Below are 22,505 nucleotides of genomic sequence, written 5' to 3' on the forward strand. Positions count from 1 at the left end.
CATAATTGCTTATTAAATGTTGCAACCAACAATACTCTTAAATTGCCATATGTATTGCAATTTAACTTTGTTATTGTTTACGATATTATTAAATTTATCTCTCTTTATCCTGTCACATGCCTTAAGTCAGCCTGATAACCAGGTAACCTAATAACCCAAAAGATATTAGGCTAGTTAACCACGTGACCTCAAATATTCGTCAGTCAGTATTTTTCTGTGAAAAGACGTCATTTTTTACAAAATGACGTCATTTTTTACGAAATGACGTCATAATTCCAGCGAAACTCTCCAGTTGAACTCTTTTACAATGTAAATAAACGTTGAAAAATGCCTTATGTACGAATGTTTTATGTACGATTAATAGAAAAATAGGTTGGTGACGTGGATTGAGAATGGTTATCTGGCTCGTCGGAGGATCTTATCGGGTGAGCCGAACTTTGAAAAAGCATATTAAGGCGAAATATATCAGGAAAGAGTAAAACTTAAGCTGTGTCAATCAACATTATTTCAAACTGTCGGGTCGTAGCCTGAAACCAACGGCCACTAGCATCACCCCCTTAACGTTTCGATGAAGTGACAACATCTTAACTAATATGTGATTGTTATCGCACAGTGCATGTATTGTCCTGCATTGTGTACGCGAGAGGTTAAGCAAAAAATACTTTTTTCAAAGATTCAAAAATAGGTATGAAATGTGTCTACACAAGCAAAATAACAAACCCGACTAAAATGTCAAAAACATGCTCGTCTAAAAATAAACGTCAATCAAAATCTTAAAAAATATGGGGTTTGTATCATTTTTCGTCGACAACTAAGCAAAAACGGGTATTACCCAAATGTGGTTTTAACTACCCTTACATTGTTGAAAACCTGCATGGCGTTATGGTAACAAGCTAGTTCGCGGGTTCATTCCCAGGTTAAGCTCAGTTTATTATATATATATATATATATATATTCCATTGGTCTTATAATTATTTTAAACATTTACAAACATGAAGTTTTTCAATAAAATAATTAATTATGACTGTGAATAATTATAAATATGAAAGATTGCGAACAATATTCGCTTTGAATAAAAGACTACCAATAAAAATTTCCCTCCTTGTAATGAGTTTCACCTTTTTTATATTATAATTGATCAGAAATATAATTCACGGTTTAACCCCGAAGCAAACACGTATACTGCATGTATTTCACTTAATCACGCAATGAAATTTTGCAATGTATTTTCCAGACTTTTGCTGTTGGGTCCACAAAGGTGCACAAGAGTAAATAGATTGAAAATATCAAGGACGCTATTAACAGCAATTGCACGGCCGCTATGGCAGGGTTATACTGGGAAACGTGACGTCGTTGGCTTTCATTTGTTGCCATACTGATGAATTGTAGTAAAAGACCTTTATGTGAGCTGATGAAACAAACGTTAAAAGCGACAGCGATCATTAACACGCGTTGATTTTAAGATGATTAGTCTATTCAGAAATGGATTGTTAACTCTCTTGTCAAACCATTATTTAGGCAATTTTGCATTTTAACAATGGATAATAAATCCTTACCGGTATACATGTAATTGAAAAGTAAAAAAACAACAACAACAAATGATGAAAAAACAAACACTTGAAAATAGAAACCAAGAAACTGCCACAGTATTGTGGCCTTATGCTTCATTTTTTGAATCGGCATCATTAACGATAAGCTGCCAATCAACATTCTCGTAGACGTATTGTTTGTATCGACGCGAAGACATGTACATCTCCGAAGAAGCGGGTAATAATTTTACCGCTTTATTTCGATTAAAAGCGAGGCTAATAATAATAATTAATAGAACAAAACGTGGAAGAAGTGTTACTCTTGATAACTCTACTGTTGGATGGTTCATTTGTTAACTGATAAAAAGCCAATAACACAACGATTTACAAACCATACAGAGTATACGGATTATTTAAGAGGCAGATGTTGGTGTTCTTGTTTTTTATTATTGTTAATTATTGACTTTAAGATAAAGGGATATTTCAATATCTCAACATGCCATGCAACACAAAATATGTAATACAGCGCTTACCTAACATATAAACACTAGGTTTTAAGATTTCAGTAATATCATGCCTTTATACGGATTTGTGTCTTTAGACACTTCGTCAGTAAATCGGTTTGTACAATCCATCGTCATGGCAATGGTGTAGGAAAACGTTTCGAAGTATTTTACTGAAAAAAAAGTTTTCTACTTGCACTTCGTAAATGCTATCTGTATAAGCACAAACTACAGTTTATCAATAAATCTCCATCAATCTTTTATTTTTATTGTTACATGCAGTTTCCAATCATTTGATTTTTTTTTAAACTAACGTGCGCATCATTTTTATATTAGTTAGGTGCAACCTGTTTCAAACACAAATATTGTATAAGATAAGATAAGATAAGATAATCTTTTATTATAGTGACATGTGTTTACGTTCAAGGTGTTGACAGACATATATACAATGCATAAAAGAACACCCGGCCTTATAGGCCTATAAGTCACCTTAACGGCATTGTAACATATAACGTGATCATTATTATACAAATGGACAATAAAATATTTGAGCAACTTGCTGAGTTCAATGAATCAATTAGAAATAATAGATTCAGGTTTATCAAAGTTAGATAAATATAAGAATAATTTCAGTAGTACTAAAATTATCCAATTAAGAAGGCATATTTCTGAATAATATGTAATACGTAGATGGTACTTAGAAGTTCATTTACAATATTATATTAATATATATACATGTATATATAAATAATAAGTTACGCAACTCAAAATCACGTTAATTACCACATATTTTTTCGTACGGATTTATCACTGAAATTAATTGTTAAAAATTTCAGAATGTTGCCGAGAAAGTACGATTTATTGTTGTCTTAAATAATATAAACAACATGTATTTACTAAGCGTTCAAAACAAACAACAAGCAGAAACGTTTCCGTCAATTGCTACACTAAAATAAATGATTGAAGTCTCTATAACGCTCAAAATCAACGGAAAGTATTTCGTAAAATAAAGTTAACACCTAAACAATCAGTGTTCCTTATAGCAAAATCACAATTTCAACGCTAGATGTGGTATGATTACGTAGATTTTTTACAACAATAAATTCCATGCTAATTTCCTGCGAATATATCTATCCATACGACACACGAAAACTTAAATGGTACCATGTTAAAACCATAATAAAAACGAGCATTTTCTATCCACAAACATCTATGTTACCAGACCACATCTGGTGTAAAAATTTCGGCAATTGCCATAACGAACAATGATTTTTAATTGTTAAGCTTTATTTTACGAAATGTTGTACGAAATTTTTGTTGATTTTGAGTAGTAATGTTACTTTAAAAGTCAAACTTTGATCAGGCGGATTGGCCAGTGGCATCAAGTATGATTATCACTATAAACATTTTAATAACTAACTAAAAATCACATAGATGAAATTCATTCCACCAACTTAATGCGATATTTTATTAACACGCGTATTCAAATACCGAACACTGAATGTTTAATTGTAAAAGCGTTTCGAAGTTTATTATTATAATACTTAAATACTGAAAAATTGTCTTTAATGGCTCCGCTATCACTAGCTGATTGCCAAATTTCATTAAGGAATATATAAATTTTTCACAAATATTTTTGCAGCACTCTTACTTAATATTGTTTGAAGTTTTAAGTGTACATTTACTACTATTAACTGTTTGTTCAATTAAATCAATGTTACATATTTAAACGCAAAACATAACAGCATTATGAACATGAATAGAACTTAAACTTTCAAAAAAGGTAAATGAACTCAAGTCCCCTGTACTGTGCGAAACTGCAATATTGTGAACAACATGTGTGTCATACTTAATAAGCAAGTGTATTTATGAAAACCTCATTAAAGGCAGATTAGAACTTCTGCTCAAATAATATATAAGGAATAATGATTCCCAAGAATCAATAGTAAGAGAGAATTTTTTTACTAATTCATGCTAAATGTAGCTTTGCATTAAAGGAAAGTTACAACTAACCTTTTCATTAATACATGATAATTTTATTAAATTTAGTTGTAATTCAATTTATCAAAGATCATACGATCTTTATGGGACACGGGAAATAGAGTAAATATAAATATCAAAAGTAATCCTTTTTAGTTAAACCATAATCATCCTTATGCAACTCACGAAGACGCCGTAATGAGCGATGTAAAAATACCAATAACAAAGTCTTGGATGCATAATCATAATCATCAACATACAGGACTGCATTTTAATGCAATCATAATTATTGAGATTTATCGATATTGGAAATTGTTGATGTTTTTCGGCTCAACGTTTTGCAACCAACGTGGTGTAACAAGTTCACGATCAATTCCAATACGAACAAAACTCTAGGTCAGACATTGATGTATACAAACGGAGTTTCATTAAAGGCATCTCTCTAAAAAATGTTATATGGACAGCAATCGTATAGAATGTTCTTCTGAGGACAGAAAAACTGTCAAAACTTGCAATATTCTATTGCACATACATGTAAGATAATAATTAAAAAACGAAAGCATATATCATTTAAAGTGTGGAATAATTTTATCACACATATCTTTTGGTAAACAAATTGTAACAACTTGTTTTCGTGTGACGTTTTATGACGGTTTTATATATAAATGTCTGTTATATAATATCTGAAACAAGATCTATAAAATATGGATGTTTTTGCATTTTATTACCCGGATACACATTGGAAATTTATGAAAGGATTGAAGAGAATATGTTTTTTCGACGTTCGGGTTCATTCCTTTTTGATACGTTATCTTTTTTCAAGATTTTGAATTTTTAAACAGCAAGGTTTAAAGAATACGGAATGTGTTCCGTGTGTTCCGTCTATTCAAACACATAAATAAATAAAAAATAACTAAATTGCAAACTATACAAAAATTTCTTGAAAAAAATGTATTTTACTAAGTAAGTATAACAATTTACAGTTCAATCCTGTTTTAAGAACTTTCCAAGAAAAAATCAATATTAAACCAGAGATTATATGTTTTCGTGATAAATCGTCCACTCCTCTTTTTTAACTAACATCTTTATGATAAAACAGTTTGTATTGAGAATGTCCTTTATAGACGCCAGATTATGACTTAATAATATTAGTTGCATTTACGTTTTTATGGAATGTATGTATTTACAAAATAATAAGAAAAGAACTATGTATCAAAATAGGTAAGTACACAACTGAAAAAAACACACCATACAATTATTGAATATTGCGTAAAAACGAGACATCCATAGAGCACAGGTAATACCAAATTATTTTTTGTATCAATGTTCAAGCTGTTTTATGGCCTTATTTGAACTTTGACGTCAAAGTGTGACCATGAAATGAAGTTTAGGGATTCGGGTGGTACATGTAACACGTCGTCTTGTGATGGCTTAAATGTGTTCCAAGCTATTTTAAAATCCATAAATACATGTGCATATGACAAAGTTTTAACTGTTGTGAGAATTGTCGGACAGACATCCGGACACGCATTCAGAGGAAAAATGCGACAACTATATGCCGACTTAATTTAGGAAAACATGCAAGCATATTTGGTGAAAAATTGCAATCCTATACCGGTGGTTATATGGTTTCATTTGGAACCTTTGTTCTTGATTTAGTTGAGAGAAACTTAATCGAAACAAGACTCTATAAACAGAAGCCGGCTAATACACCATCTTGGTGAAACAGTCGGTATGACATTAGTCTAAGGTCATTTTTTGTCTTGCATGTTTATTAACGATCTATCAACAGTTCGAGAAAGATCTCCATATCAGCAAAATCTGGCTATCGAAAATCAACATCGATGCAGTTTTGCCTAATCATATAAAAAGTACACTATACGGTTGAAAATGAAAGAGAATAAGATTCTGAAATTAGTATGATTGACCAGGTATTGTAAATATGTTTATTAAACTTAATAACCACGTATGTGCACATTTTTAATTAATTAAAGCCAATAATAAAATCAATATATCAAAATAGCCAGGACGTGTTTGTGCAAAGGCTAGTTTCGTCCCAATTACATCCAATTGATTGTGCGAATAAATGTATTATTCTTCATAGCATATATCCACAATGCCCTTCTTTACGCATTAATGTGGTGAATACAATCAATTATACAAATTGGAAGCATAAACACAAACTATGTTAACATTATTGAGCTATAAAGGTGTTGGCGAATCACATTTGTAATCTAATCTATTGGCTATTGTCCGTCAGCGAAAACGTCTACCATATTAACACAGAGAAAGAGAGAGAAAACTTATAAATATATGCGGGGTATTAAATTACTGATTTTATTTGATGAATTGCAGTGGGTTGTGTTTTGAACAATCGTTTAGTGCGCGTATGTAATAACTTATTTTGACAGAGATGCGCATGTAGGCAATTTACAGCAACTAAATTGCTAATAGGCCTTGTCGTGTTTGACTTGCTCCCAGTGTTTTACCTTTCACATTTTTCACAACTTTCTCCGCTTCTGATTGCAATTGGCTATTCGTGTATATCATGTGTTCAAGCAACATTTCAAGCAAGACTACATAATGCAACAAGAAATATCATTTTAAAAAAGATATACGGCGTTGATTGTGGTTTGAGTTGGTTAATGGTAAAGAGTTCAATGAATGAGATCAAAGATAGCGAATGTCTTTTTCTGTGCAGTTCTTAGCTACATCACGCGCAGTACGGGATAGTATGCGGAGTTTTCGCGGCTTATTTTACATTATTACATATTGCTGACCATAAACCTATAGACACAAAACAGAAAACCAAAAGAAGAATGGAAATGAAATTCAAAATATGAGTCAACCGTACATATTTTAAATATTTATACGCGCATTCTTCGAACAAACCTGCTATAGTGGTTTTTCGGGCATTGCAATTTGATTCGATTAACAGTTCAGAAAATTCCTAGTTCACGCGATAGCGTCTATATGATATATCGGTAATTTTACTGGCCGCGAACTGACCCTGATACCTTGCGGGGTTTAAATCTTTATACTTTTACATATTAAATGTTCAATTTCGAAATTAATTTAAAATTGTTTTGCCAAAACGAATATCAGGATATGGAAAAAACGATACTTTTATGAACTTAAATATACTAGTGCACAGACAGGAATATGGAAGTAATCACTTAATATGAGAACATAGCCTTTAAGTACAAATGCTCTGGCGCTGGCAATCCTCTGAAATAAAAGGTGCACGCACAAACTGTATTGATGTCAGAGTTGAGTGTAAAACTGTTAAAGTTATCAAGCCTTTCGTTAGAGATAAAATTGTTGCTGAACACGCAGTTAAACAGTGTTACAAGTCGCTGTCATGTTTCCAATGTTCTGGTGGTATGCTCAAATCAGCCAATGGAATAAATGAAGTGTATTCATTCGTGTCTAGCCGCGGGAAATTTTATTTGAATTTATTGGACACTAACAAAGGTCAGGTAAGGTCAAAGGTGACTTTAAACAGCTATGCCGAAAAATGGGTTTTCCGTTGTCTGGTTTATGAATAGTGACAAATCATACAGAATAACGTGAGATATTCCGTAGTTATTGATTCCGATAGCTTACTGATAATAATGTCATTTCATTTAAGAAACAAAATATTGTTTAATCTATATATACAAAATACATAATACCAATAAATACCATTTACACACAAGCAATAGTCATTAAAACCGCTGAATTGAATTGTTCATTACGGAATAATGTGCAACAGCTGCAATCACAATACATAATTAACCGATGTATTATCTTATTGATAAAGCATATGATAATGCATCGAAATTGTATAGTACAATGATTTATATGAACGAAAATCGACGGATAAATAAGTATGATACATTATTTTCAGACCAATACTTTACAGTTGACAAAATACACAAAGAGGTTGTCTGTGTTTGTGGGGGTAAAACATATACTATCCTAATATTTGTTCAGCATTATATATCATTTATTTCTATTTAAACCTAGTTTACTTTTAAGCTGGTTTGTAAATTATTATCTAAGTTATAGGCAGATTCATCCATACATATGATTTTATTATTATGTTTGGAGGATAACATCTTGTGCGTATCCAATTTGTATAATAAAAGGCACACATTTGCTTATGGATCACATGCATTAACACCAGTAGCAGACGATCAAATGCTGCAATGAAAAACATGTATTGCGTAATGCACTCACGTTATCGAATTCTATGAGAAGACATACAATGCTGTGCAAAGTAATGTGTAAACAGTTTGATTTAACGACTTTGTAAGAAGTAAACTATTTCCAATTACTTTATTATATTCATACAGCTATTATTGGGCAGTAAGTACATGTTATCAGGCAGTAAGTACATAATAACACTTTGTTTTAACATCTTTAACGTGAATTTATTTGTGGCTCTATGTGGGTTTCAATTATAGAAAAAGTTAAGAAACATGTCACCATAGAAACCAGAAAACGATAGGTTTATTTAAAAATGTTTGGTTTTATATAAAGATTTTATACACAAGCAAACATGAGGTTTATTTTTATTTTTTTACAAGATGCCGAGTACAGTTTGTACTTTGATATTTATAACAATAAATAATATGTAAGTTATTTCCGTCATCATTTAAACACATTACGAAAATACGTATATACAATAGGAGAACGTAAAGCTCAGTGCTGTGATCGAAAGGAGGTGACCTTCTTATGTCACGTCACGTGCTGCTGTATTTTTTTAACAATAAATAGATTATTCTGATTTGTGTTAGATAGGCTATTACGCAGAGGGTAACAGTTGTCGAATCTTGATTTAATTAGAAATTAACAACAGTTTTGTTTGCATCCATGATCTAATTTATATAATGTAATGGTTTTTTCGTCATTGGCCGTCACAAGACCTACCAAAGAATCACGCGGGTTGTTATTCTATGTTCATGTATTTTATCGATAAACCCTTAAGATTTGTAAAACATAATAGTGATTTAAGCAAAATAATAAAGGCCAATAAACAATGTAATTCAAGTTTGATTTTGATCTTATTTTATTTAAATAGTATAGATTTGGTTCTAAAATATAAAGTGATGACAAATCAACAAATACAGGCACGTTTGCAAACAAATTCCTTTAAACTATGAAGTATTCTAGTCTGGATGCCGCACACACAGCATAATGTTTGTTTTTTAAACGAAATACACTTTTGAGCATGTTCACTTATATGAGCGATAAGGTCAATTTACATTCTCAGAAATAAGTTTGAGTGATTACATTACAGACGCAAATATGTTTGATGCATTGTCACCAGAAATTTAGAAATAATATACCTTTTTCAAACTAGTACTATGTTATTAAATAAAACTTTAAAATGCTTATTTATGTGAGATATTTATCATCAAATGATGTATTACATTATACGAATATTATATGATTGTCTGTACAAAATTGTTTGAAATATTAAAAGTGGAGTATGCTAATGTCTATTTCATGTCAAAGAATTACTGTGTGGACAACGGTACAATTTAGGAATTTTCCTTTCACTTACTTGAGCAAATATACATGGTCCTTTTTATTTGTAACCTTGACTTATAAATATACGTACATTTTGTCTGCATAAAAACATCAAACCCCGCAGAAACTCGTTCAAGCAGACATAATATCGCCACAAAATTTCCATAAACATTCGGTCATTCACTCTGATAAGACATAATAGAACTGACAGTTCGAGCTTATTTGTAAGAGACAAATTGCCATGTTCCGTTCAATAGAGCACGAAAACATTTTAAATAATACATTGATACCTTTTAATGTACAAATATGGGCATACTTAGAATTTGCCGCACTGTAAATAAGCTCATTAACGATAACTAAAAATCTTTAGAATAATATCTAAAATTGACTATGTTATTTAAAACCGCATTTTTTAATTCTGATTTTTTATTTGACAAAATATCAACGTCATGTAAAAACGGATGTAACCCGTTAGTTATATAAGTACAATAGTTGATGATCCTTAGATTTAACATACATTTTATAGTATATGGCCTATTTCTCTTTTATGTGTTCATGTTGGCGTTATAATTGTGCGTATCCCACACACACACACATATATATATATATATATATATATATATATATATATATATATATATATATATATATATATATATATATCTCAAGCGTATTTGGGTAGATCTCGAGCGTATTTGGTTAATAATGTGGGTTATTAAAGTATTGTATTTCAATTATAATTGCCTCATAATTACTTTAAATGACAAAACACCATACATTAAAACGCATATATATATATATATATGATCGTGCGTTGCATAATGTGATATATATATCCTGGGTTGGACAAGGTTATTTACCAAGAATGTATTGCTCTCGAGTCTTAATACCTATGTGGAGTTCAATTTTTCGAAGTCATGTAAGATGCTTTACTTTAATTAGCGAATTGCAGACGGTTCCATGTGTTAGAAAAACTAACTTACATGTACAACATTATTTAATGTATATCAATAAATCCTGCATTAGTTTAAGAAAAGTTTGAGATCAGCATTTATGTAATTAATGAAATAACAAGTGAATGAAGTGTAAAAAGTATATATATGCAGATATATCGACTTTCATTTAAGAAATTGATAGATAAAGGAATAAATTTACTGAGGCATGCTATGATTAAGATGCTGTAATCATTGTTAAAAATAAAAATTGCTGGTGATGAAACAAAGCACAGGTTTGTTGAATGGCTTTTTATTTGATATTTTGAACTTTGACGGTAGAAAACATTACCATAATTGGAAATTCACTGTACACACTTTCTGGTGGATGATATTAATCTTCGTCCGTCCATTACAGGTTTACGACGTATTTAACATATTTATTCATTCCTGGGTCTGAATATGTTGAGTAAAGTACTTTTACGCGAAACAATATGATGTACACTGCAGAAGGAGTTTAACTGTGTATATGTCAAACGGAATAATTGAGATTTAAGAGATTTTTTTATCAATCCAGAGAAATCATCACGTAATTGTTTCAATACAGTTTATACGTAAAATGTTGATGAAATTGTACTATTACATTTTGGATAAGAAAGTGAAAGTGTGAACAGTTAAAACAAAATTCACCTACCGCTGTCGAGAAGGACTGTTTGTAAAGACTTTGACCTTGAAGAAACGATGTTAAAAGCATATACTGCGTATAACTGTTTAAAACACGTTGTGAAGAACAAGATTTTGCTGTATTTAAATTAATATATTGCGCATTTGTTTCTTGTAACAATATCGTATTTGTTACCACCATAATTAAATATTAAAAATAAAACAACTTAGGTCATTTACAATCAAGCTTTGTCGTATAACCAAAAACTCACCTATGTTATTTCCGAAATACAATTACTTTAGCTACTTAATTTACCTAATTTATAACGAGATACTGTGTTAGGGCAAGTATATATTATATATGGATGAACTCGCGATCTGAAAGAATCGTATTGTTTATGTCCATTCTTAGGGGTCACTCTTTATGTTCATTAAATTTTATTCTACAGATGCAATAAGAGACACACTTTTACTATGATCAGTGATTATAACACGTGAAATCATCATATTTTTGTATTTTAGCATCGTGGCTTTCTTCTTTTGTAAAATATCCATACCAATACTCAATAACGCTTTTTTTTATATACTATTGCCTTTAAATATGACCAATAGACTCATGAACGACGATATTAACATTCAAAAATGATTAAATCAACAACACAGAAAATCGATATGCTTGATTCCAATGATGAGACTCAAGTAACATTTATTCAAAGTTAAATTATGCGATATGTATATGTTTGTGAATAGTATTATAGCGCATTTTGTTTAAGAAGATGACTACCGTTGTTAATGTATATGCCGCTGTTTCACTCAGTTAGAAATATATAAGCCATAAATTTCGTATCAACCCATATGTATATAAATTCCACAAGTTACTAGTTTCATGTGACAAATCAATTATTCGCACTGTTTGTGTTTTTATTAAATTCTGTATGTCTGTATGTCTGTCTGATAAAACATGATTCTCCCATCACTTCATACACAGCTATTAACTGTTATGTCTCTTTTGACAATGAATGCACATGTCAGATCCGAATCGCGCTGAAATAAGTTCTTGTGTTCTGTTCAATGTTATTTAGATTATAGGATTAAATGAATATTCATGTGAAACAAATTGTGTTATTAAAGAGCAATACGATCTCTACTCTTCTGATTTGCATGAATCAGTAAAACATGTATTGATGATGCTCTGATAATAAAATAACGTTTTGCATATCATAATAATGAATCTTCAAGCGGATTGTGTATGAACGTTGGCTAATATCAAGTTTCTTATGCGTTAATGAAATCGAAAACAACACAACAAATAGACGATAGCTAACTGTTTAAAACTAAAGCATTTGGATAGTCAATAACAATTCAAATATACAACATGATTCATTTATGTTATGAAAAAGTTTCTCAAGACTACGTAAATAACACTGAAATGATGGTTTGTATAAAAAGTCGCCCATTATATATCAGAAGTTTTCGCAATAGTAACCGACATATCAGCGTTACCTTACGCCCATTTAACACAATACAATTAACTAAACGGTATATTCTGAGTCTGAACAGAAACTGAAGTGATTGTTTCGAGAAACAAAAAGGCAATAAAGTGTAGAACAGAATATCAAATAAGGTTGCTTTCTTTTGGGCATGTTTGTAATAAAGTCACACAATTCATTTTATTTTATGCAAAGGAAATAAACTAATTCAAAAAGTTAGTGCATTCTCTCCTTGGAAACCTTATTGTCACATCAACTGAAACACAACAGGAAGGCATTGAAATATGAGTTGCAGTTGCCGGAGATGATAAATCTTACAGCTATCCTTTGGTACACAACTTGTGGCAAGTGGTTAATTTTGCGATAAACAATATTTGATTGTCTAGAGTATAATTGCATGTCCATATTCTATGCAGATGGTGTTCCCTAATAGGCGAATAAATGAACGAAATAATTAAAATGATTATATTTATTAACTTGAAGACAGATGAATGTTTCGTCCCGTTAACAGTCATACAGTCATACAGTCACACTGAATGGCGTCATCTGCACGACAAAGCCAGTACATATTTTTAAGACTCTAAGTATGGAGTAGTAAGGACGCAAATTGTTTTGTTTCAAAAGCAATCCGTATTCCATCAATAATCACGACCGTGGTCCTGCTATCTCTTTTTTCGCGTGAAAGCAACGTCAAAAGAATCTCATTTGCGTTCATGCGTTAACTATCGGTGACATCACGATATCCACATTTTTTTCTGACGAGTTTTATGCTTCACTACTGCAACATTAGCATTTTCACTGAGAGTAAACCAAGATTATTCAATGTATACATTTTTTTTGCTTGATAGAGTCGTTTAGTTAAGAATTGAATAGCATTTTTCTGCATTTCATCGGTGTATGAACTGTCGGGAAAATTACGCCTAATTTATATAAACGCCGATTGCTGAAATATGCTATTTAATTCTTATAATAATTATACAAAATGATCTTAAAGCTGAAATTCTATCATGGAAAGGGCCATGAAAGTCCTTTTTATTCTAGCGTATGAATATATTTTCAGTTTCAATTCATCTCCGTCAAACGGGTATATCGTTGAATTTCCCGCAAACATATAACGTAATTTCGCTATTGACCGATACAAAACACAGCCATTAAGTTTCGCGCAAAGCATAACGTCATTTTGGCAACTTGTTTATGACCAGCGCCATGAATATACATGTTTACATTGATATACGAAGTGGGTTTATCGGAAACTGCAAAACCGGTCACGTGATCAAACTATCAAATCAGAATGCAGACTATGAATGTGACAGAAGTTTTAATTATTTGTAATTTTACTCAAAAACTCTTAGGGTCGTTGACAGGAATTAAGGCACCTTAGTAATCCCTTGAAAGAGGTTATGGGCTGGTTTCACAGTACACTAGCAGTGAAAGACTGCTTCCAGGTCAATACGAACGCCAGTTCTCGATGTATAAAATGCCCGATACATGCACAAAAGTAGAAAGCTGTTTAGAATAGATCTACACTAACAGGCTGATGAAACTGAAACAATTGTGGCTCATTGAACACTTACAACACACTTAGACAAAAAGTTATCCTCGAACAAAAAAAGGAGTGGGACACACAATATGATTGAGGTTGGCAAAATGGATCATCAAGTTCCGTTAGCGTCCTTGAAGATTCAACCGCGTCTTGGGTCGCCGTCAAACGTCCAAAGTCTGTGGTTTGTTTGATTGTTATGACATTGATACTTCAATTAGCATCATTCAATGCTGGGAAATATTGCTATTCAGGGCAACACTTACATAACATCATTAGGGTTATAATACGTATGTATCATTCCTGCCAAACAGATGAGATTTTCTAGACACGCTGCCAATGCATACAATCTGTCATTATGTCATGTATTGATAATAACGTAACAATATGCTATTGGGAAATATTTAGTTTTCCTATGCGACTCTATCACCAAGTAAATACAAATAATTAATACGGACAGCTGGGGTTCGTATTATATATAAACTATTTTTTAAATTATAAATATATCATCATTATTGCAATATGTGTTTCGCCTTGAAACACACATTTATTTTTAAACGGTTAGGGTCTAACAGTTATTATTTTATGTTTGTTTAATCGCAGTGATGTTTTGAAATTAAATAAACTAGTGTAATATACAAACTGCGGTTTGATTGTTATTTTATTCTAAGCCATAAACATTTCATTATCAAATTGTGCGATGGATAACGCATCAAATATCAAAGCATATCTGTATTCTTTCAATGTAATTATGTGGTTATGTTTTGAATAAACTGGTGTAACATTGTAAATATCATGATATTTAATACTGTTTGAACATCGTTCGAATCTACCATAAACTGGCGTCTTCCTTTACAAAATGTGAGGCATTTTTCCTACTCTGTTGAATGCATTCCTGCACCGGACTTAGAATGACTTGTTAGGTAGTCTTTCGCTAACAAAGCATGTGCAAAACAATAATGTGTGACAAAGAAGGGTTTGTTCACATAAAGCTGTCAAAGTTATATGCTGTAACAACGAGTTAAACAAATCTTCCAACAACAACATTTGCTGAACCCATTTGTTAACTCATGTGTAACCAAACTCCGAACAGGCGAGAGAGAGTCATTTGCAAAGCAAAAGCTTTCGATCGCTCACTGCATCTTGACAACATTTTTAATAAATACTTTGTGTAGATTGTGTAGATAATACTGTTGCATCCGATCTTTTGAAAGCATGACAAGGGTTATGACAAGTGGTGCTGAAATATGGTGATTGACTATATACCAAGCAAGGCCACGCGTTTATTCTCTTTCCACAGACCAAGATGTCTTTACTTGTATAGTCCAATGAATTTTATTCTGACAGCAGCTATTAGTCAGATTCCTTTGAGGACCGAACAAACGTCAAAACTGACAATTTCGGTAAGTGCGTCGATTAGAATAAAAAATAAGAGACAGACGATAAGACCTTAAATGTGATATTCTTTTATTGTTTTATTTGCAAGTCATTTAATTATTGTTTAAGCTTTTAATCGCCAGACCTCAAATCTGTTTCATTATTTTTCAAAAGAGAAGAGCAGTATTACACCAGCTTTTAATTATAAACATTTCTTAACAAAAAATGTTGTCTCTGGCTTTATATTCAGAGAGGTAGATAATCAGCTAACAGTGTGTTGTTTAGATGAATGGGATATAAACTATGTTTTAATGGATTTTCAAAAAAGAATCTCACGAAATCTCATTAAATAACTATGGGTTATAGATGTTTTGATAAGATCTGTTTCAAAGCACTTATCCACTAATTTCTCACAAAATCAGAAGATCAACTGACATGACTGAGTAATAACACATTTTAATCGAATATCAGGCAATAACGCACTCGCCACTGTAAAATTTATAAAGTTAAGTTTAAATTAAAGATTTACTACAAAGCACGAGTACTCATATCAAGCTCATCAGTTATACATATTAGTTTATTTAGTAAAGTGTTAATGGTCTGTGAGAGATACAAAACTACTAGTGTTACAATTTTTCAAAGACATGATGTTGTAAAAATCGGCTAATGTCTCTGCAAATGAATATCACGAATATAAATGTAAATTCCTTATATAATAATACTTATCGCAATACAAAATGCGTGGCATTGACAATCAATTATTTCGATGCCACCATTTGAACATTTTGTACATAATCGTGATTCAAATGGTAAGTTGAAATGTGTACCAATTTCAGCATTGAGTTTCTTATTACCACTGCGGAATTTAGCAAAGCAGTGTTTACATTTTGTTTGGATATTCAGGGAAAAGTATCTCTCGGGATCAAGATGCGTTTTAAAGTATTAATAATGATAACATCGACTTGAATTTTGTATCGAGTCATGCCGGCTATGTGTACGACAGTCGATAATATGTTGTTTGAATGTATTAATGAAGAAGGTGATATCGCATATTTCTTGATTTATCCAGGCGTAACACGATCCGGTTGTAAACAGAATAATTTTTAGTTTAGTGGCCCAACAGTCCCTACCGATATAGTCTTAGGATACAAGCATTATATAACAGTTTCTAGGATAACGATTATTGGGCATTTGCAGTAATTTGCGCAATTACCTAATACAGTTAGTATAGTACGAAATACATATAGATAGTCGTCAATATTCTCAGAATACAATACAGGTGTAAAAGTTTTTATTTAACTGCACATATTTTTTACAAAAGAGATTATGAACAGATTTTTTTTTTGCTTAAATTTATTGCCCCAGACCTGAGAGCCATAACACTAAATCAATGTTATCATTGAGTCGAATATTTAAAACATATGCATTGGGGGTAAAGTAATCATATGATTTTCGACACGTAACTATTGAACGAAATAGTTTTCTGTGCTTGCACGGCTACTTATTTAGAGCTACTGACCATGATGAGAAAGGGGTAAACACGAATCTCATGTACTTTTAATTAGATGTTGTTTCAACCTTTTGTCTCCTGAAATACCAACGTTCGCATATGTTAGATACCACCTTTACGAAAGAGGATGATTTCGGTTTTATTTAAATTGACTTCCATTCCATTTCTTTCGCAATATGTATCTATTACATTTAATTGTTGCTGTAACCTTTGAACAGTTTTCTATATCATCTGCACACATAAAACATAAAACATTAGGTATTTTTTATTAATAAAAATACCAGATCCACATTTGTTAAAAAGGGCAGCTAATTCATTACTAAATAAATCGAAGATAGTTGAACTTGTTGTGTCTCCCTGTCTGGTACCAATGTTGAAGGGGAAGAACTCTGTTGTATATGAATTCGAGGACACCCCCTTCCTGAGAAATACATCTTAACACATTACTATAAGTAATTATACACTTATTTAAAAAGGTAGAGGAACTTGCCATGTAACCTTTTTTTCAATACATTTAAATAATTCAATGTGATTAATTTTAAAAAAAAGCATTTATAAAAAATCAACATATAAACAATAAAACCGGCCCTTTGTTTTAGTGAGATATTTTATAATCATTGCGTGAAGAAAAAAAATGTCGACTGCTGAATAGCCTTGGCGAAATCGTGGCCGAGATTCGTCAATTTTATTAAACGCTTGTGCCCAATCGTAAAGCGTTTGTAAATTATACTGGAAAATATCGTTTACATTGTATTTGTACAATCTCTTGCACTACGGTTACATTACATTCACCTCTGTGTTGGGCTCAGAACGGACTATTGTTATGAAAGCGTCTCATTTATTTCATGATCATTCAAAGCGTTCATCATTGAGGTTACAGAATACTAAACAATCTCTTGCACGACGGTTACATTGCATTCACTGCATTAAAGAAAACCATCTCATACCATGATATCTTATATCAGTCTTAATTCATTATTATAAAATTGATATGGTTTTTTCATGTTAAGAAACCAACATACATACACACGTCGAAGCAATTCCTAACGTCACTCAAAAAAATATGTTCAGTTGTTTACATTTGTGAAGTGCGTGGAATGATTCCATCTGCATAAATGGGCAATAAATTAGTTCCAAAGAGTTGCATTAAAACTCAAGTTTTTGCACGATTTATCGTACATTTAAAAGTCATATTTCTTAATTTAATGCATACGATCTTAAATATCCAATCAAATATACGTTGAATGCGTTTGTTCGGTTTTATCTCTTTTATAGACAAAATGGAGGGCTGAGCCTTTCGCAGAGTTGTATGTGAGAGCAAGGAACGACAACTCTGCGTGGAGATTGTGTATTTGTAATGTAGATACCTCGGTTATTCCCGGGATTGGTAATCGAGCAAGATTTATGGATCGGGCATATAGAATTTTACTTAAGTTTACATCGATCTATATTTCCCTTGCTACATGTCTATAAGACCCAGATCGTAACTAACACTTTGTTTCGGCGCTTGTGTTTAACTCCCTTAGCTTAATAAATATTGATTTGCAACACTTGTATTCACGGTTTGAATTACACTGATCTTATTTTGTGAAATAATGTTTGCTTTTCTGTTATTCATCAAGATTGATGAAAACTGAATACTATGCCGAATGGTGATAAAAAGTTCGATCATACTTTCTAGGTACACTGAGGTATCTTTTTGAATGAGGATGTCGATTTACCCTGTTTTATTGATCGCAATTATTCAAATCAACAACGTGTTTAGGAGAATGCCACGTGTGCTATATTCTATATGATATAAGGCGGTCGAAATTGTGCTAATAAATCAAAAACACAATTACGGGAGACGCTAGGTAATTGTATTTTAACCGCTTCGACGCATTAGCAATACAAACGAGAGTATATGCAGCAGCTGCAATTAATCTACATATTGTAGTTATGGGAGGCTAAATTATATATATAGCTATCGATATTGAAAAAAGATTGTTTGGTAAGATTATGTCAACAGATTCATATACCGGATACGTCAGAATGAACCTGAATAAACCAGACCAATAATTGTTAATTTGCCAAAGTCTTACACTTAAATTGATATTAATACGAAAACAAATTATTAATTGTAAATGTTATGTATAATTGACAGAATACATGACAATACCACTATGTATAAAATTACTACTGTGTTGACGTTGTTTGCGTACCAACTTGGCTTGGATAATTGATTTAACGTAAAACTGATCTTATAGCGTAATAAATCACGAAAATAGCAATTTAGGCAACACATTTTATATTGTATATTATGCAACAAAATCATTAATTTAAGAACATGAACAAAAACAGTGTAAAAGTTTTTATTAAACCAAAATGTGTCCACCATTTGACTAATACTTAAATTATCATGCATTATTTAGTGAATGTAATTTTACATTATATGTAAAAGTTCACTTTCATAGAGAATATTATAAATATTCTCGCACAATCTAAGCACTTGTTTCTTTGGAGGGGAAAAACAACTGTTATTGTCAAGATTACGCAACAAGACCAATACTGGGACCGATATAATTATGTATTAGAGTAAGAAATAATCACGTTAGTTCATACATGTATATCACTCGATTGTTATCGTTCTAAAACGACCTCTACATTCAACAATATCGAGCTTCGATTGTAAATATACCGATAAGACATATGACTTTTTGTGATGTCGTTACGGAAAGATGAACTTGATGAGTTTTTAAATAAAACGGTCTCCGGAAGTTTGTTTTAAATATTTATTTGAACCACAATTTCCTTCACCACAAAGTGTATTGAATCCTATGTTTAAATTGTTATTTAAGATGCGATGTAGGTTGGATCATTTTATATAAAATCAAAGTCTTTTGTCGACAATGGCACGCTCTGTTTTTTCGATCAAGATTTGTTAAATACGCGTGAATCTTAAACAGGACAATTTACGTCGTAAAATGTACTTAATATTTATAATCATATTGTAACTAAATAAAATATAATTATATTTTGATATTTGTTATTCAGAATAATATTTGTCTTAATAAAATCCACTTTAGGATACTAAAATTAAACTCACAAGTGATACCAAAATACAAATATTAAATAAATACCCACTCGTGAGTGTATAGATATATCTTGATTGTACATTTGAAAGCAACATGTGATTGTATAAGTCGCCTACGCAGATAAAGCAACTTTACCAACGGTAACTCAAAGGCTGAAGAAAATAGCTTCAACTGACGTTTCGAACAAATACACCAGAGGCCCAATCAGTGGTAACATCGCCATCGCTAAAGCAGCTGAGCTGATAATAAATACAAGAAGAGACAGTTTACGTATTGCTAGGAGATCGTCCGAATCAATGGTAAAATTTGCTTTATATAATCCAGGATACCAGAATGAGTTATTTTTCGTTTTGATATTTACAATATTTATCATAGAAACCGCAGTGCAAAATCCCATAACTAAAAAATTCTAACTAACGGAACTGTTTTCTTCGAAAAGCGCAAATTATTGAAAAGTTGTATTTGGATCATTATATCTTTTGATTCATTGCCTTTCTCATAAAGACAGCACACATGCGTTCTCGCTGATGATAAAAGAAGTCCCGATCTGAACTACTTTTAGCTTAGCTTTAATTGTTTAAGGCAGAACATTATTTCTACAATGTTGTAAAACATATTTCATTTCACAGCGAGGTAAGTAAAATAATTAGCAACATTAGTTCTGTCCGGAAACGATGTTAGTCTAATAAGAATAAAACAAATCGACGTTAAAAGTTCTTCAGCAATAGTTAACTGACATATATACTGACAATAACAGGTTATTGTGGGATTGAAGTTAAAATTAATGTAAATGTGACTTTATTATTTTTGGTTATGTGATAACCATTAACGGACATCCGACTGGTTGCATTATTTACATTCAAACCGTCTAATATTTAAATGAGTACAGTTTTGTTTTATGTACAACATTCCGACCTTAATGCATTAAACACAGGAAATTCACCACATAAAAACTGTTCACCTATGTACTATGGGAACCTTCTAAACCGGGCGTGCAAAGGGCCATGATTAAACTCTTGTATAGATGGGATTTCCGGATTAGAGTGATAGTATTTTATCCGCCTGCCTGATCCCCCTCTCAAGTCCCTCTATAGTTTACAGATGAAAACGAAACAAAAGCCTCGAAACACATTTTCATTGATATTTCAGTTTTCACGAATATGGTTGTTGAGTTGTTGCTTGCGAAATTATAATCAACAGCTAGAAAACAGACATATTTTTTTAATTCATTATGTAAAGTTTATGATCTTTGACAATCAATTATGCCATATTGTAGTACAGTTGTTACCCTATTGACACTTTAGTCATGGTATAGCAAAAAAAAAAAACATACATACGAGTTTTGATTTTTTTTTTCTCGGAATGGTTATATATAAGCAATTATTATGTAAAAATAGATCGGCTATTGACATTTGGGGGATTCTGATATTTAGGACATTGGAAACAAATGAATATATAGAGAATAACAGGTTACTGTCCCATCGTTTTGTAATATATCAGGCGAGGCTTAGAATAATATATCGGCGAGGCTTGCCGAGCCGTTATTTTATTCGTACCGAGCCTGATATTTTACAAAACGATGGGACAGTGACCTGTTTTTCTATTTATTATACCACACTTTCGTAAAAATCTGCAAGACAATCCATTTTGTATATTTAAAATGTACGCTGATTTTGCTGATCCGGCTTTTACACGTTGACACACATGTAGCAACGGCGTTCGAAAGGACGACACGAAAAATCGCTTATTTTTAACATCGTATGGAAAAAAGAGTTATTTGCACTACGAATTGGAAGAGTACACCCGCTTTAATTTTAAACATCTTGAATTGGAGATTAGGAATGGACTGCAGCGACAAATTTAATCGAAGAATACACTTCACCAAATAGTTTGGAGACGCCATTTTGGAGATATGTATTGAAATTGACATTTTGATGATGGTGTCAATATTGACATAAGCGTGTTAAATCGTTTCTTTAAATAGTTGAGGATTAGCATACAGTTATCATTTGTCTTGACTTTCTGTGCAACACTTGCGAGTGCAATGACTATATCGATATTTAAGATGTATTGTCTCATTGATGACGTCATTTAACTTCCGTATTGCGGGCTGTGGTGATTTTTTTTTTAATAAACGTTTTTGTGATTTATGACTTTAAACTAGAATAAAATATGTACGTTCTTGGTATCAAATTGTTTGTTTTGTTGAACCTGATTTATGTTGATAGAAATAGTTGACTTTATTGCAAATTCCACGTTACTCCAAACATTGACTGATATAAGAACTTCCTTTTGACTATGATAAAAAAATATATATCAGGCAACGTTATATCAGGCAGATATCAAGGCGGTGGTATGATAAAAAGTGAGATTAACTGGGGCCGAAAACA

General features: G+C 31.8%; 1 protein-coding gene across 1 annotated transcript in view; it reads right to left on the minus strand.

The window, feature by feature from the left end:
• LOC127880227 (uncharacterized) overlaps positions 1–22,505 on the minus strand; it is a 119,805-nt gene that overhangs the window by 44,077 nt on the left and 53,223 nt on the right. The window lies entirely within an intron of this gene.

The sequence above is a fragment of the Dreissena polymorpha genome, chromosome 4 (assembly GCF_020536995.1).
Source record: "Dreissena polymorpha isolate Duluth1 chromosome 4, UMN_Dpol_1.0, whole genome shotgun sequence".
Classification (NCBI taxonomy): domain Eukaryota; kingdom Metazoa; phylum Mollusca; class Bivalvia; order Myida; family Dreissenidae; genus Dreissena; species Dreissena polymorpha.